The sequence below is a fragment of the Panthera onca genome, chromosome B1, assembly GCF_046562875.1.
Source record: "Panthera onca isolate mPanOnc1 chromosome B1, mPanOnc1 haplotype 2, whole genome shotgun sequence".
Lineage (NCBI taxonomy): Eukaryota > Metazoa > Chordata > Mammalia > Carnivora > Felidae > Panthera > Panthera onca.
In genome coordinates, this window is record NC_138342.1 from 157,822,698 (window position 1) to 157,840,723 (window position 18,026).

General features: G+C 35.2%; 1 non-coding gene across 1 annotated transcript; it reads left to right on the forward strand.

The window, feature by feature from the left end:
• Positions 1 to 5,503: 5,503 nt before the first annotated feature.
• LOC132693468 (U6 spliceosomal RNA) lies at positions 5,504 to 5,611 on the forward strand. Its single transcript, XR_009616837.1, has one exon. It is a non-coding gene; the product is annotated as a U6 spliceosomal RNA (small nuclear RNA).
• The last annotated feature ends 12,415 nt before the right edge of the window (positions 5,612 to 18,026 follow it).

Below are 18,026 nucleotides of genomic sequence, written 5' to 3' on the forward strand. Positions count from 1 at the left end.
TATTGAGGTTCCTCAAAAAACTAAAAATAGAACTACCCTATGACCCAGCAACTGCACTACCAGGCATTTATCCACGGGATACAGGTGTGCTGTTTCGAAGGGACACATGCACCCCAATGTTTATAGCAGCACTATCAACAGTAGCCAAAGTATGGAAAGAACCCAAATGTCCATCGATGGATGAATGGATAAAGAAGATGTGGTATATATATATATATATATATATATATATATATATATATATATACACATACAATGGAGTATTACTCGGCAATCATAAAAAATGAAATCTTGCCATTTGCAACTATGTGGATGGAACTGGAGGGTATTATGCTACGTGAAATTAGTCAAAGAAAGACAAAAATCATATGACTTCACTCATGAGGACTTTAAGAGACAAAACAGATGAACATAAGGGAAGGGAAACAAAAATAATATAAAAACAGGGAGGGGGACAAAACATAGGAGATTCATAAATATGGATAACAAACTGAGGGCTACTGGAGGGGGCATGTGGGGGGGATGGGCTAAATGATAAGGGGCACTAACAATCTACTCCTGAAATCATTGTTGCACTATATACTAACTAATTTGGATGTAAATTAAAAAAATAAAATTAAAATAAAATAATATAAACTAAGCCAAAAGAAAATAGTTAAAAAATTAAAAAATTAAAAAAAAAAATAAATAAAATTATGTGTTGCTTCTTCCTGGCATCCATGCTCTCTGATAAGTAATCTGCTGTCAGTTGAATTGTTTTTCCCTGTAAGTGGTAAGGTATTGTTCCTTTCTCACTGTTTTCAAGATTTTTTCTTCATTTTTAATTTCCAGAACTTTGACTGCACTCTGTTTGATGTGAATTTCTTTAAGGTCATAATGTTGGGGTTCTTTCAGCTCCTTGAATCTGCAGGTTTATGTCTTTCACCATATTAGGAAGTTTTCAGCCATTATTTCTTTAATTACTTTTCCTGCCTCACTTTGTCCTCTTCTAGGACTCCAGTGATGCAGATATTTAGTTATAGTCCCATTGGTTGCTAAAGTTCTGTCCTTTTTTTTTTTTTTTTTTTTGTATATTTTCTCTCTGTTTTAAAGAAATTCCTACTGTTCTATCTTCAAATTTACTGATTCTTCTCAGTTCTGAACTAAGAATGAACACATTCTGCTGTTGTGTTCATTCACTGGTACTTTTCTTTTAGTTAATATATATCTCAGTTCTAAATTCTTTCATTTGATTCTTTTTACATCTTCTATTACTTTGCTGACACTTTCTGCTTCTTTGTTCCATTTTTTTCATTTGTTTTAAGCATTTTTTTAACTACTTGTTGACACATTTTTATGATGGCTGCTTTATCACTAGAGATAATTCTAACTCTGCATCTCATTGTTGGCATTAATTGATTGTCTTTGTCTTTTTTCATGCAAGTTGAGATTTTCTTGGTTATTTTTATGATGAACAGTTATCAATTGAAACCTAGATTTTTTAAAATTTAGTTTTATTTGAGAGAGAGAGAGAGAGAGAGAGAACATGTGAGGGGGGAGACAGGCAGAGGAAGAGAGACAGAATCTTTTTTTTTAATATATGAAATTTATTGTCAAATTGGTTTCCATACAACACCCAGTGCTCATCCCAAAAGATGCCCTCTTCAATGCCCATCACCTATCCTTCCCTCCCTCCCACCCCCCCCCCCCCCATCAACCCTCAGTTTGTTCTCAGTTTTTAAGAGTCTTTTATGCTTTGGCTCTCTCCCACTCTAACCTCATTTTTTTTTCTTCCCCTCCCCCATGGGTTTCTGTTAAGTTTCTCAGGATCCACATAAGAGTGAAAATATATGGTATCTGAAGAGAGAATCTTAAGTAAGCTCCTTGCTCAGCATGGAGCCTCACTTGGGGCTCGATTCCATGACCCTGGGATCATGACCTGAGCTAAAATCAAGAGTCAGATGCTCAACTGACTAAGCCATCCAGGCTTCCCAAAACCTAGATATTTTTATATTATGTTTTAAAACTCTGGACTTATTTAAAACTTCTTTTTTTTTTTTTTTTTAAATCTGGCTTTCAATGACACTTTCTTGAAAAGGAAAGGGGGTGTGGGAGTGTGCTGTACTATTGTGGCCATATCAAATAGAAGTCTATGTCTATGATTCTTCGTTGGCATTCAATGACATCCAGTTAGGGGTGGGCAGCTCCTCATTACTGCTGGGCAAAGGTGGGAATTCCAGCTCCCCAGTAGGCCCTTACTGATACCACCCTGGCTGGGACAGGAAGGAGCACTTCATTATTGCTCCCCATGCGGCTTCCACTAATTCACTAAGGGGATGGCTTTGTTACTACTGGATGGTGGGTGGTGAAAGTTCTGATTCCACTAGGCCTGTATTGACACCATTTCAGCAGGAAATGAGTAGGTTTCCTCATTATTGCTGGGCTGAGTAGGGGGAAATGTCCAGGCTTCCTGCATCTTTTCTGCTGCCACCATAAGAGAGGAGGGAGGGATCATTTTACCATCTAAAATGGATAAAACTCTTGGCTTCATACTCAACTTTCTCTGACACCACCACAGTGGTAAAGTGTTAAGGTACCTCATTTCAGCCTGATGAGAATGGAAGCCTAGACTTCTGATTTGGACATTGTAGTTGGGTGGAGATGAAGTATGTTCTGTGCTGTTTGACTGAAAAAGAGCAATTATTGCCTTTAAAAAATTCATTCTTTTATGCTCCTTTCCCTGAGCCTTCATCTAAACAGAGCACTTTTTTTTTTTGTTCAGGCTGGGTTTTGTTTGTTTGTCTTTTTTTCTTTTTGTTCTGTGCCCATTTTCAAGTTACTGCTCCCATCTGAGACATATGAGGCAAACTGAAAACCTAGGGGATTCACCATGTATTGTTTGTCAACTTGAGAAAGAGAGCCGTTCTACCTCCCCCTGCCCCCGCAGTCTATCTGAATCTCATGGCTGTGTTACACATAATGTTCAACACATTTAGTTGTACCTAATGAGAGGAATAGGAAAAAGTACATATGCTCCATTTTCCTAAATTCAAACTTCTTTAGATTCCTTTGTGAATCTTCTTGTTCCCTGGAATAAAATATATTATAGCCAAGAGAACATAATATTTGTACAGCAGCTTGTTATTCTCTCATACTCTGTTTGCTACACTTGTATTTCTGTTCTCCCATATTTAGCCCAGAGGTCAATATCCAAAATAGAGAAGGAAAAGAAAAAAATTAAAGTTAGGTTGTACTTTCCGTATTATATATCAATATTACATATTGACAACTTCTCTCAACCTCTAGGCAGCAGGCATATTCCTTTTTTGGTCTTCTGGTTTCTAATGTAATTTTAACATGTGCTTACTCTTCTTAGCAATTTTAGAGGCTTGCATATTTTCAACCCTACATGCTATGATTTTTAATTTTTAAAAATAATTTTTTTCATTTTACACTACCATGTATTTCGTGTCCATTATGTATTTTACCAAGTGGCATGTGTTTTGGCAGGTGGCTGTACTATTGTTAATTTTTAAATGATGTGAATATAGGCTTTAGAGTTATTTATTCATAAAACATATTTATTCATAAAACATACTGACTACACAGAAAAATAAACAGACGTGGTCTTAATCTTCATGGATTTTACAATCTAGTAAGAGAGGGAGAGAGAGATAATTAATAAGTAAGCAAACAAAAATACACAGTAACTGCACGTTTTGGTGAATTTCTAAATGACTTGAAAATACATAGGTGGAGAATAATAGAGTCAAGCAACCTAGAAAGTTGAATCATCAAGGAAGGCTACACTGAGGAGGCCATATTTAAACTAAGCCTTGAAGGAACAAAAAGAAGTCAGCCCTACAGAGCATGAAATAGAGGATGTTCTAGGCAATGAAGGGCAAGAGAAAAAGTAGAATATATCATCAACGGACACAAGAGGTATAGTGAATGGCCCCTTTACATTCCAGGGACCATTTTCAATTTGGCTTTCTTCAACTTTTCAAGATGTTGTTTCTGCCTACCATCTGCTCAAGCAGAAGGTGGTCAAGCCTCAGGGATGTTGGCAGCACCAGTTTCCCTAGAGCTCCAGAAGCCTCTGGTCACTAGCTGATTACCCATTCCATCTGAATTCAAGTATCTCAAAACAATAACATTTTCTAATTTATCCAATCTCCAAAGCCCAAGCCACAAGGAAAGAAATTAAATGAAAAGGAGTGTTTGGATGGGACAATTATAGATGGGGAATAGAAGGCCAGAGTTCCAGGGCTCATTCTGCCATGCCTCACTTTTTTTACATGTACAGTCAATTGCCTTCACTTAACAAATTATTCCTTTCTCCCTGGGAGGATAAAAGTCTTATAGGTAGAAAAGACCTTAGAGATTCAGCAGTATAGCTCTCTTAGCAGCACAACCCGGTATAAACTAACGTTCAACCTTTACATCCGTTGACCTACTTACACCTCACAGCTGTTACACCTAAAACCTGCCTTGTCTGAGTTCCCAGGAATTTAAACTAGGATAAATACTAAGTGATAAGTCTACCTGTGAATGTATGTATATAGTATTGATAAACATAATCTATACGTATTTTTTAACCACAAGTATCAAATAGTTGCACAAATGCTTTGATTTCCTCAGAAGAACAGCTATACATATGCAAGGAAATGGTAATGTTAAAGAAGAAGCCAAGTACATACAGTTTTTCTACCTTGATATGTATTCTTACCTTTATTCTGCTAAAGACAAAGATAGTTAACTAGTAATTGCCTTGGGAAAATGAGACACAGAGAGCATTTTCTCTTTTCAGATAATGCTGAGCATCTTTCCAGAGAAGAATAAGTCTTACAAGAGGGAAAAGCATGGAAGAGACTTGTTTTTAAGGAATCCAAACACCAACTGTCAGCCTCAAAGGAAAATAATATGCAAGACAGAAATAAAAATGAATGATGACTTAATTATGGCATTATTAGAAAGGGCACTGAGAATTTTAACTATTCCACTTATAAATTGTTCTGCTTTCCAGAATCAAGGCACAATCTATGGCCAAAGATGGATCTTGCAAGAATTCGGGTCAACTTTATGTTTCTGAAATTTTAAAATATTTTTCTAATTTAGCCATAAGTAATTTCCATAAATACATTTTGATATCAGTGACATCCTCTACCTTATCCATTGCCTACTGAGCTTATCTGACCTGACAATACCCACCCTACCTCTTCCAGGACCAATATCTTCCAAAGAATCTTCTGTGGGTTCCATTAAAGTTTCAAGATGTATCTCAGAAAAAAGATTCTCAGAAAAAATGATTCCATGTGAAGTTAAAGTCAAGACGTATAGAGTGAAACAAAGCTACATGCACATCTTCTTTAGAGATTTTAGCAAAATGAGCTCCATTTCCCACGTCCATCTGAGCAAAGAACACCTCTGTGTATCAAGAAAGAGATTCTGGTGTTCCTTAAAACATAACCTGGGAACAAAACCCGAGGCACTCTAATCAAGCTGCAATATCAAAACACAATTCATGCTGGCTTCAGCAACACAAGTATTAAAATTGGAATGACAAAGAAAAGATTAGCATGGGACCTGCACAAGGAAAACACACAACACACAACTCATGGCATCCCTGTGTGGGACCAAAAATTATTTCTCCTTTCGTATTGCAAAAATGTTCCATGGGATCTGAATTGTGGTACCACTTGCCACTTAAGGTGCACAGCTTTGTGCTCTTATAACTTTCAGAAGCAGAGAGTGCTTTTCCTTTTTCCCCTTCTAATCTGCCTCAACACGTGGATCCTACAAAATGATTATCTAGTCTAGTTTTGTAGCCCGGAGTAAGCACCAGGGAATTTACCCTCAATATTGTCACCCTTTTTATTTTTTTGTCTTTTATATTATGTATCTTTTACTAGTTATAAAAAACAAATTCATGTTCATTGTGGAAATTTAACCAAAATATAAGAAAATTAAAATCATGTGATTTGATATTGTATAAAGGTATCTTAAAGTGGATGTTTAGTTATAAATACATAAGAATAAGAACATCATAAAACAAAAAAGCAGGAGGAAAGTTAGTATAGGAATTTGCCTTACCAGATATCAAAATATACTAAAAATTCACTTTAATATGGTCAGTGTGATAATGCATAGGAACAGACAAAGAGATTATGAGAACCAAACAGAAAATCCAAAAATAGATCCAAGAAAATATAATAACTTAACATGTGACAAAGGGGTATTTGAATTCAGTGATGAAAGGTGATATATTTTACTTTTTAAAATGTTTATTTTTTGAGAGACAGAGTGCGAGCCAGGGACGGGCAGAGAGAGAGGGAGATAAAGAATCTGAAGCAGGCTCCAGGCTCTGAGCTGTCAGCACAGAGCCTGATATGGGGCTCAAACCCACGAATTATAAATTCATGACCTGAGCTGAAGTCAGATGTTTAACCTCCTGAGCCACCCACGCGCCCCAAGGTGATATATATTTTAAAAGGATACATGGACAATAGGTATACCTTAAAAAGAAAACAAAATTATATCCCTTTCTCACACCATGTACAAAAATAAATTACAAATGGATTATACACTTAAATTTATTTTTTAATAAAAAAATAAAACCCTTTGTAGAAAACCTAGAATATTACGTGTTAAAAATCTAAAGAAAAGAAGACATTCTTTTTTATTTAATTTATTTTTTTCGAGAGAGAGCATGACCAGGGTAGGGGCAGAGAGAGAGAGAGAGAGAGAGAGAGAGAGAGAATCCCAAGCATGCTCCTTGCTGTAAGCTCAGAGCCTGGCGCAGAACTCGAACTTAACCGGGAGATCATGACCTGAACTGAAACCAAGACTCAGACGTTTAACCAACTTGAGCCACCCAGGTGCCCCTTAACAATTAATTTTTTCAAAAGAAGCATGGATCTCACTAGCAATGAGAAAAACCTGGATCAACTAAAAAATTCTAACTTTTCCTGACCCCAGTAGAGAAGTGTGAGTGACCAGAGATGGACAGGACCCTCCCAGGAGAGACAAAATGGACAGACTGACTTGCTTGTGACAGAGCACAGGGAGAGGAGCTGGCTATTCAAGCTTCTCCTGTGGGTTCATGTGGAGGCTCTTTTGAACAGAACCTCATTAGGTGTTCATAAGAAATACTGGTGACAGGATGGGGGAATAGAATGACCCTCCCCCACACACCTGCTTTGTAGTGCAGATATGCAGGAGGGGATTTGGAGTCTGTAGAAAAGGCCCAGAGCCTCACCAGGCCTAATCCCCTGCCACAGACAATTTTCTCATTTCAAACCAAAGCCTTAAACTTCTAAAAAGGCCTTTAAAGTGCTGTTACCTGCAGGGTACACATCAAGACCCATAGTAGCTGGTGAAAGGATATAAGGAAAAACAAAACAATTCCACTGTTCTTAGAAAAACAGAAAAAATTACATGGGGTCCTAGATTCATTACTAATGCCATTAAAGGTTACTTCCACTGAAGAGTAAGTCAGAAAATCCCTTCTATGCAAGATTTTCCACAGATACAGAGAAGGCTTTGGTTGCCATGGAGAGGAGACACAAGAGGACCAAGAAAGCCCCACCCTAAGACACACTAGGCCAGCCTATGGGGCTGGAGCAGAACCACCATGATTAGCCTGGAAAAGTACTGAACTGTAAGAACCATAGTCTAGCAGTAGGGGATAGGGGAGAACTTAGAGACAGACCTTCCTCTGAGCAAGTGCAAGCCTATGTAGGATAGAAGGTAAGAGTAGAAAACAAACACCTAGAAAAGTCCTCTGGCACCACAGCTACTGCCCCAAACCCAAGGCAACAATAAATAAACACTTGAGGATTTTGTTTTTGGTAACAGCTTTACTGACATATAACTCACACAACATACAATTAATTTAAAGTGTACAGTTCAATTATTTTTTTTTTTTTAATTTTTTTCAACGTTTTTTATTTATTTTTTTGGGACAGAGAGAGACAGAGCATGAACGGGGGAGGGGCAGAGAGAGAGGGAGACACAGAATCGGAAACAGGCTCCAGGCTCCGAGCCATCAGCCCAGAGCCTGACGCGGGGCTCGAACTCACGGACCGCGAGATCGTGACCTGGCTGAAGTCGGACGCTTAACCGACTGCGCCACCCAGGCGCCCCAGTTCAATTATTTTTTACTACATTTATAGTGTCGTGCAGCCGTCACCACAATCAATTCTAGAACATTTTTATCTCTCCAAAAAGAAACTTGGTACCATTTAGATATTATCCCCAACTCTTCCATCTCAATGACACCCCCAACACCAGCTCTAACTTACTGTTGCTTCTATGCATTGACCTATTCTGGATATTCCATATAAATGGAGCTATGTAATTTGTGGCACTTTGTGACTGACTTATTCCACTCAGTGTGTTTTCAAGGTTCGTCTATGTTGCAGCATGTGTCAGTACTTCATTACTATTTATGGCCAAACCATATACCGCGTTTTGTGTATCATTTCGTCAGTTGGGAACATAGGCATTGTTCTGACGTTTAGGCTATTATGAATAATGCTGCTATGAATATTCAGCTACAACTTTTTGTGTGGATATATGTTGTTTTGTGGGAGGTATAGACTTAGGAGTGGTATTGCTGAGTAATTCTATGTTTAATTTTTTGAGGAGCTGCTAAACTATTTTCTAAACGCTTCCATTATTTCCATTCCTGTGAGCAGTGTATGGGGCTTCCGATTTATCTACAATCTTGTCGAGATGTATGATCAATCTTTTAGATTGCAGCCATTCTCGTTGATGAGAAATGGCATCTCATTGTGGTTTTGATTTGCATTTCCCTAGTGACTAACGATGCTGAACATCTTTACCTATATTTACTGTCCATTTATATATCTTCATTGGACACATGACTATATAAATCCTTTGCCCATTTTTAATTGGATTATTTGCCTTTTTATTATAGAGTTATAAGAATATTTTATATGTTTTATATATAACTCCCTTATCAGATATATAATTTGCAAACATTTTCTCCTATTCTGTGGGTTACCTTTCACTCTTTTTCCAGCTTTATTCAAATACAATTTACATGTATATATTGTGAAATGTTTACCCCAATAAGGTTAGTTAACACATCCTTCACCATACATAATTACAATTTTATTGTTGTTGATACAATGGTTAGAACACTAAAGTTCTACTCACATAGCAACTTTCAAATATATATTGCAGTATTGTTAACTAGGGTCCCATGTGGTACCTTAGATCCCCAGAACTTATTCATCTAATAACTGAAAGTTTGTGCCCTGTGACCAATGATCTCATTTCCTCCATTCCTCAGCCCCTGGAAATAACCATTCCATTCTCTGTGTCTGAGTTTGATGTATTTAGATTTCACATTTAAGTGAGATCATATACTTTTCTTTCTCTGTGTGACTCATTTCACTTAGCATAATGCCCACAAGGTCCATCCAAGTTGTCACAAATGGTAGGATTTCCTTTCTTATGACTGCATAATATTCCATTATATAAATATAAATTACTTTTTTTTTTTTTTTACCCATTCATCCCATCAATGGACACTCATGTTTCCATGTCTTGGCTATTGTGAATAATGTTGCAGTGAACATGCAGATATCTCTTTAAGACAGTTATTTCTTTCCTTTCTTTTTTTCTTTTTTCTTTTTTGGGTATATACATAAAAGTGGGATTGCTGGGTCATATGGTAGTTCTATTTTTAACTTTTAGAGGAAACTCCATACTGTTTTTCATAGTGGCTATACCAATTTACATCCCCAAGAACAGTGTACCAGTTTTCCCTTTTCTCAATTTCCTCACCAATGCTTGTTATTGCTTGCGTACATGATGACAGCTATTGTAACAGATTTGAGGTTCTATCTCATTTTTGTTATGGTTTGCACTACCTGAAGATTAGTGACATTGAGCATCTTTTGATAGACTTGTTGGCGTTTATGTGTTTTCTTTGGAGAAATGTTTATTCAAACCTTCTGCCCATGTTTTAATACGTTTATTTGTGGGTTTCTATGTTGTTGTTTCATTTTGGTTTCAGGGGGGTTGTTTTGTCTCTGTTTTTGTTTTTGTTTGCTGTTGACTTGCATGAGTTCCTTACGTATTTTGGACATTAAACCTTTATCTTATAAATAGTCTGCAAATATTTTCCTCCATTCTATGACTACATTTTCATTTTGTTGATATTACCTTTGCTGTGCAGAATATTTCAGTTTCATGTAGTCTCATTTGTTGATTTTTGCTTTTGGTGCTTGTGCTTTGGGTATCATATCCAAGAAAACCATTGCCAAGACCAATGTCAAAAAGCTGTTTCCATGAGTTTTCTCCTAGGAATTTTAGGTACAGGACTTATGTTCAAGTCTTTAATCCATTTCAGATTAATTTTTGTAAGTGGTATAATACAGGGGGCCAATTCCATTCTTTTGCATATGAATATCCAGTTTTCCCGGCATCATTTACTAAGAGACTATCCTTTACCTATTGGGCATTCTTGGCTCCTTTGTCAGATATTAGTTAACCATATATATATGTCTTTATTTCTAAGCACTCAATTTTGTTCCATTGGATTACATGTCTGTTTTTTTGGCAATACCATATTGTCTTGATTACTATAATTTTGTGATATAGTTTGAATCAGGAAGTGTGATGCCTCCAGTTTTGTTCTTTCTCAAGATTGCTTTAGCTCTACAGGGTCTTAGGTGGTTCCATGTGAATTTTAGGATTTTTTTTTACATGTATGTGAAAACTTGGAATTTTGATAAGAATTGCATTGAATCTATAGATTCAATGTATGGGCATTTTAACAATATTAACTCTTGAGATCCGTGAAGAAAAGATATCATTGAATTTGTGTCAGCTTCAATTTTTTTTTCATCAATGACATAGTTTTCAGTGTGATTGTTCACTTCCTTGGTTAAATTCATTCCGAGTATTTTATGTTTCTTATGTTATTGTAAATGGGATTGTTTTCTTTATTTCTTTTTCAGATAGTTCATTGTTAGTATATTAAAACACAACTGATTTTGTATGTTGATTTTGTATCCTAAAACTATTGAATTTGTTTATTAGTTCTGACAGGATTTTTGGCAGAGTCTTTAGGATTTTCTATATACAGTATCATGTCATCATCAAACATACACAATTTTACTTCTTCCTTTTTTATTTGGATACCTGTTGTTGTTGTTGTTGTTGTTGTTGTTGTTGCCTAATTGCTTGGGATAGGGCTTCCAGTACTACATTGAATAGCAGTGGGAAGAGTGGGAGCACTTCTCTTGTTCCTAATCTCAGAGGGAAAGGTGTCAGCCTTTCACTATTGAGTGTGATGTTAGCGATGGGTTTGTCATATACAGCCTTTATTGTGTTGAGGTATGTTCCTTCTACACCCAATTTACTGAGCGTTTACATAATGAATGGATGTTTTATTTTGTCAAATACTTTCTCTGCATCTATTGAGATGGTCATATGATTTTTGGTCCTTCATCTTATTAATGTGATGTATTACATTTATCAATTTGCATATGTTGAACCATCCTTGTGTTCTAGAGATAAGTCCTGCTTGGCCATGGTATATCATCCTTTTAATGTAGCATTAAATATGGTTTGCTAGTAATTCCTTCAGAATTTTTGCATCTGTATTCATCAGGAATATTGACCTGTAGTTTTCTTTTAATAGAGCATATTTATCTAGCTTTTGTATCAGGGAAATGCTGCTCTCATAAAATAAGTTTGTAAGTATGCCCTCCTCTTCAATTGTTTTGAAGAGTTTGAGAAGAATTGGTCAAAATTATTTAAATGTTTGGTAGAATTCACCAATAAAGCCATACATACACTCCTGGGCTTTTTTGTTGTTGTTGTAAGACATTTGATTAATGATTCAATCTCTTTACTTTTATTGGTATACTCAGATTTTCTATTTCTTCATGATTCAGACTTGGTAGATTGTATGTTTTTAAAATCTATGCATTTCTTCTAGGTCATCCAATTTTTTGGCTGATAATTATTTATAGTAATCTCCTATGGTCCTTTGTATTTCTGTGTAATCTGTCTCTTCTTTCATTTAAAACTTTATTTATTTGAGTCTTCTTTTCTTGGTAAGTCTAGCTAAAGATTGTCAGTTTTGTTTATCTTTTCAAAAAAAGTTTGTTGAACTTTTTATAGTTTTTATGGTCTTTATTTATTTCCACTTTTATCTTTATTATTCCCATCTCTCTGCTAACTTTGGTTTAGTTTGTTCCTTTTTTTCTAGTTCCTTGAATTATAAAGTTAGAGTTTATCAGTACAAACTTCTCCCTTAGCCCGGTTTTTGCTGCATCTCATAAGTTTTTATACATTGTGTTTTTATTTTCATTGGTTTTAAGATTTTTTTTAATTTTCCTTGTTATTATTTTTGACACATTGGTTGCTCATAAGGGTGTTGTTTAATTTCCATATATATATATACATGTGTGTGTGTGTGTGTGTATGAACAAAGATGTCTATAAACAAAAATAGCTTTATTATTTCCCTGACAATCTGTAATTTGTGCCGTTTTCTTCTCCTACTGTCTTAATTAAGACTTCTAGTATAATATTGAAAGTGGTTCATGCTTGGGGTGCCTGGATGGTTCAGTCAGTTAAGCCTCCGATTCTTGATTTCAGCTCAAGTCATGATCTCACAATACATGGGAGAACTCCACATCAGGCTCTGTACTGACAGTGCTGAGCCTGCTTGGGATTCTCTCTCCCTGTCTCTCTGTCCCTCCCGTGCTCTGTGCAAACTCATTCTCTTCCTCCCTCTCTCTCTCAAAATAAATAAATAAACATTTAAAATAAAATTTAACAAAAAGATTTTTCATCTGTGTTCATGAGAGATATTGGTCCATAGTTTTCCTTTTCTGTAATATCTTTGCCTGGCTTTGGTATTAGAGTAATGCTACTCTTATAGGATGAGTTAGGAAGTATTCCCTCTGCTTCTCTTTTCTAAAGGGATTATAGAGAATTGGTATAATTTTTTTCCTTAAATATTTGTTAGAATTCAACAGGGAATCCATCTGGGTCTGGTGCCCTCTTTTTGGAAGTTTATTAATCATTGGCTCATTTTTTTATTCTTACTATTCTTTATTGAGATAAAATTGACATACAATATCATATTACTTTTATAAGTATCTACATATACATATATATGATTTAGATTTAGATATATATAGATATATATATATATGATACAGATTTCACATATAAGTGAAATATTAGGGTATTTGCCTTTGTCTGCCTTTTTTCACTTAGTATAATATCTTCATGGTCCAATCATGTTGCTGCAAACGGCAAGATTTCTTTATTATGGCTCAATAATATACCATTATATATGTATACCACATTTTCTCTAGCCATCTATCCTTTGATGGACACAGGTTGCTTCCTTATGTTGACTATTGTAAATAATGCTGTGATAAACATGGGAGTGCATATATCTTTCTGAGTTAGTGTTTTTGTTTTCTTTGACTAAATACTCAGAAGTAGAATTGCTAGCCATATGGTAGTTCTCTTTTTAATTTTTTGAGAAACCTCCATAACTGTTTTCCACAGTGGCTACACTGATTTACATTCCTACCAACAATACACAAGGATTCTCTTTTTCCATATCCTTGTCAATACCTGTTACTTCTTTTTGATAAAAATCATTCTAATGGGTGGGAGGTAATATCTTATGTGGTTTTGATTTGTATTTTCTTGATTATTAGTGACATTAAGCCTATTTTTACATACCTGTTGGCCATCTGCATATCTTCTTTGGAAAAATGTCTCTTCAGGTCCTCTGCTTATTTTTTACATCAGGTTGTTCTGTTGTTGTTGTTTTTGGTTTTTTGTTTTATGCTATTGAATTGTGTGAGTTCTCTATGTATTTTGGATATATATGATTTGCAAACATTTTCTCCCATTCAATAGGCTGTTGTTTAATTTTGTTAATGATTTTCTTTGTTGTGTAGGAGCTTTTTAGTTTTATGTGGTCCCATTTGTCTTTTGTGGTTCCATAGAAATTTAGGATTGTTTGTTCTATTTCTGTGAAAAGTGCCATTGTGATTTTGCTAGGGATTACATGGAATCTATAGATTGCTTTGGGTATCATGGTCATTTTAACAATATTACTTTTTCCAATCCATGAGCATGGGATAGTTTTCCACTTATTTATGTCTTCATCAATTTCTTTCAATGTTTTATAGTTTTCAGTGTTCTGGCCTCTAACCTCCTTGGTTACATTTATTCCTAGACATTTTATTCTTTTGGATGCATTTGTAAATAGGATTATTTTCTTAATTTCTCTCTCTGATAGTTCATTAGTGTATAGAAATGCAACCAATTTTTGTATTTTGATTTTATATTCTGCAACTTTACTGCATTTGTTGATTAGTCTGTAGTGTTTTGGTAGAGTTTTTACAGTTTCCTATATATACCATTATGTCATCTGCAAATAGTGACAGTTTTACTTCTTCCTTTCCAATTCAGATGCCTTTTTTTTTCTTGCCTAATTGCTCTAACTAGGACTTTCAATACTATGTTTCGTACAAGTGGCCAGAGTGAGCATCCTTGTCTTGGTCCTGATCTTGTTTCATCTTTTTGTCATTGGGTATGATGCTAACTATGGGTTTGGTAGACTCAACTTCTCTACTAGATATAGGCCTATTCAGAATATCTGTTTCTTCTTGTGTAAGTTTTGGTATAATGTATCATTTAGGAAATTAGTCCATTTCATTTTGATTATCAAATTTGTGGGCATAGAGTTGTTCATAGTATTCCTTTACTATCCTTTTAACATCCGTGGGGACTTTAGTGATGTCTCCTCTTCCTGATATTCATGGTATGTGTTCTCTTTTTTCTTACTTAGCCTTGCTAGAGATTTATTGATTTTACTGATTTTTCAAAGAACTAGTTTTTTTGTTTCATTGATTTTCTCTATTGGTTTCCTATTTTAAATTTTGCAGATTTCTCCTCTCACTTTTATTAACTTTTTTTCTTCTTCCTACTTTGATTCCAATTTGCTCTTCTTTTTCTATTTTCCTAAAGTGGAAGCTTAAATGTTTGATTTTCGATCTTTCTTCTTTTATGCACTTAATGCTATGAATTTGCCTCTAAGCACTGCTTTTGATATACTCCACAAATTTTAGTAAGTTGTACTTTTACCCTCATTTAGTTCAAAATATTTTTAAATTTTATCTGAAATTTCTTCTTTAGTCTGTGTGATATTAAGAGGTCTATTGTTTAATCTTCACATATTTTTTATTTGTTGCCCATTCTTTGTCCCTATTTTTGTCTTTAAGACTTTTTCTGCCTTTTATCATTTTAATTGAGCATTTTATGTTTCACTTTTCTTGCCTTTCTTAGCATATTATTCATGCTTCTTTTTTTTAAGTTTATTTATTCATTTTTAGGGGAGGGGAAGGAGCAGAGAGAGAGAGAGGGAGATAGAGAATCCAAAGCAGGCTCCATACTGTCAGCACAGAGCCCAATACAGGGCTTGAACCCACGAACCACAAGATCATGACCTGAGCCAAAACCAAGGGTCAGATGCTCAATATGACTGAGACACACAGGCACCCCTCTTTTTTTTAAACTATTTTTAGTGGTTGCCCTAGACTTTACAATATATATTTACAACTAATCCAACTCCAGTTTCAAATAACACTATACTTCAAAGGTTGTACTAATATTTTATAATAACAGAACAATCCTAATTCCTTCCTGTCTCTTGTGTCATTACTGTTATTCATTTCACTTATACATAGGTGTGTGTATATATGTGTGTGTGTGTGTGTGTGTGTGTGTGTGTGTGTGTATTACACCTTTTAAGCTATCTCATAGCTTTATTATAGTCTGCTCTTGTTTTGTAGTCTATTTCTTTGCTTTTAAGTCTTGGCAATTTCTACTGAGACATCCTCAAGCTCAGAGATTCCTTTTGCAACCATGACCTATCTACTATTAAGCCCATAAAAGGCATTCTTCACTTCTGTTACAATGTTTTTGATATCTAGCATTTCTTTTTCTCTTTTTTTCTCATAATTTCACTCTCTCTGCTGAGATTTCCCATCTATTCTTGCATCCTGTCTACTTTATCCACGAGAGTCCTTTGTATATTAATCATAATTGTTTTGGGGTGCCTGGGTGGCTCAGTTGGTTAAGCGTCTGACTTTGGCTCAGGTCATGATCTCACGGTCCGTGAGTTTGAGCCCCCCGTCAGGCTCTGTGCTGACAGCTCAGAGCCTGGAGCCTGCTTCAGATTCTGTGTCTCCCTCTCTCTTTGACTCTCCCCCGTTCATGCTCTGTCTCTCTCTGTCTCAAAAATAAATAAACATTTTTTAAAAATTAAAAAAAATTTAAAAAATCATAATTGTTTTAATTCCAGGTCCATCAATTCCAACATGCCTGGCATATCTGAGTCTGATATTGATGCTTTTCCTGTCTCTTAAAATTATGTTTTTTGCCTTTTGGTATGTCTTATAGTTTCTTCTTGATAGGCAGGCATGATATACTAAGTAGAAGAAACCGTTGTAAATATGTTTTTACTAATGTTGGTAAGGTGTTAGGGTAGGGGAAGTATTCTATAGTCCTATGATTAGGTCCAATTCCTTTAATGAATGTTTGCTTCTGGACTGTGAATCTCACTAATTCTTTTTGGTTTATCCTTTCCTTAGATGGAACAGGATGGCTAGAGTAAGTTGGCTTTGCAAGTCAATTTTTTTTTGTTAATGGAAAAGAATTTGGATAAATATTTCACAAATATGATATACAGATTGAAAATAAACACGTGAAAATATGGTCAACACCATTAGCCATTAGGAAAATATAAGTTGAATCTATGAGTTACTACTATATACATTACATGTTACTCCATTTATAAGACATTCCCAAAAAGGCAAAAACAGTAGGACAGAAAACATATCAAGGGTTGGTATGGACTGAAGGGTGGGGAGAGGATTGGCTAGGCTTGATAAAACATTTGTGGTGGTAGAAATGTTCTTGTTTGTAGTGGTGACTATACAACTATGCACTTGTCAAAATTCCTAGAATTAAAGACCAAAAAAGACAAATTTTAGAATATATCATATATATAAACTTGACCCTTAAAAAGTAAACATTAATAATTGAAGCCATGTATAATGGAATTTTTGAATAAATTATGTACATACATATGATAGAATAATATTAGTTGATGTAAGATAATTTCCACAAGGCAGTGAATGAGAAAGGCATCATGCAGTAATCAAACATAAGTGGAAATGAAGTTCTTCAAAAGGAACATTAAAATACTGACCAATTTTTTAAAATACTTAAAATAATAATTTAAAAAATAATCCTAGAAATCAAAGAATATTGGAATATACAGAATAATGGGCAAACTATGTCCCAGGAAGATAGTCACAAAATGACCACTTTTGAAACCCATCCCAGTAAGTTTAATAAAATTTCCTAAAATAGCCAGTCAAAACTCTATTCACTAACAAAGGGGGGAAATAGCAGCTGGCATGAATTTTTTCCAAAGAAATACTCAAAGATAGAAGACAGTAAAGCAAGGCAAAACAGATAGAAATATTGGTAGAAAAAGACATTCTATCTATGATTGATCAACTAGAAAGAAAAAAATGTTACCTTTGGGAGAAGCTAGGTGAAGAATACACAGGGCTGCACTATTTTTACAAATTTTTGAGGATCTGTAATTATGTCAGAGAGGGCAAGGAGACAAGACATTACCTAACCTGAAAAAAGAGAAAAAGTAATGAACTAAAATACACAAAATAAGAAATGATACAGCAGAGATCACCAAATAACTGTAGATACAGGAAAAATTCAAATTCTGAGTGTGGGTTTTTCCATCTTAGGGAAGAGAATGTTGGATGAGATTGAAAATTGGGGCTAGGGGTATAATCTATTGATGCACATCTCAAACCTATGTGTTTTTTTTTCTCCACCAGAAGCCGCTACATTCACGTATGGCACCACCATTTCTTACCTGCACGCTGAGATAGCCTGCCCATTCAGCTCTCTGATTCTACCCTATACTTCTCAATC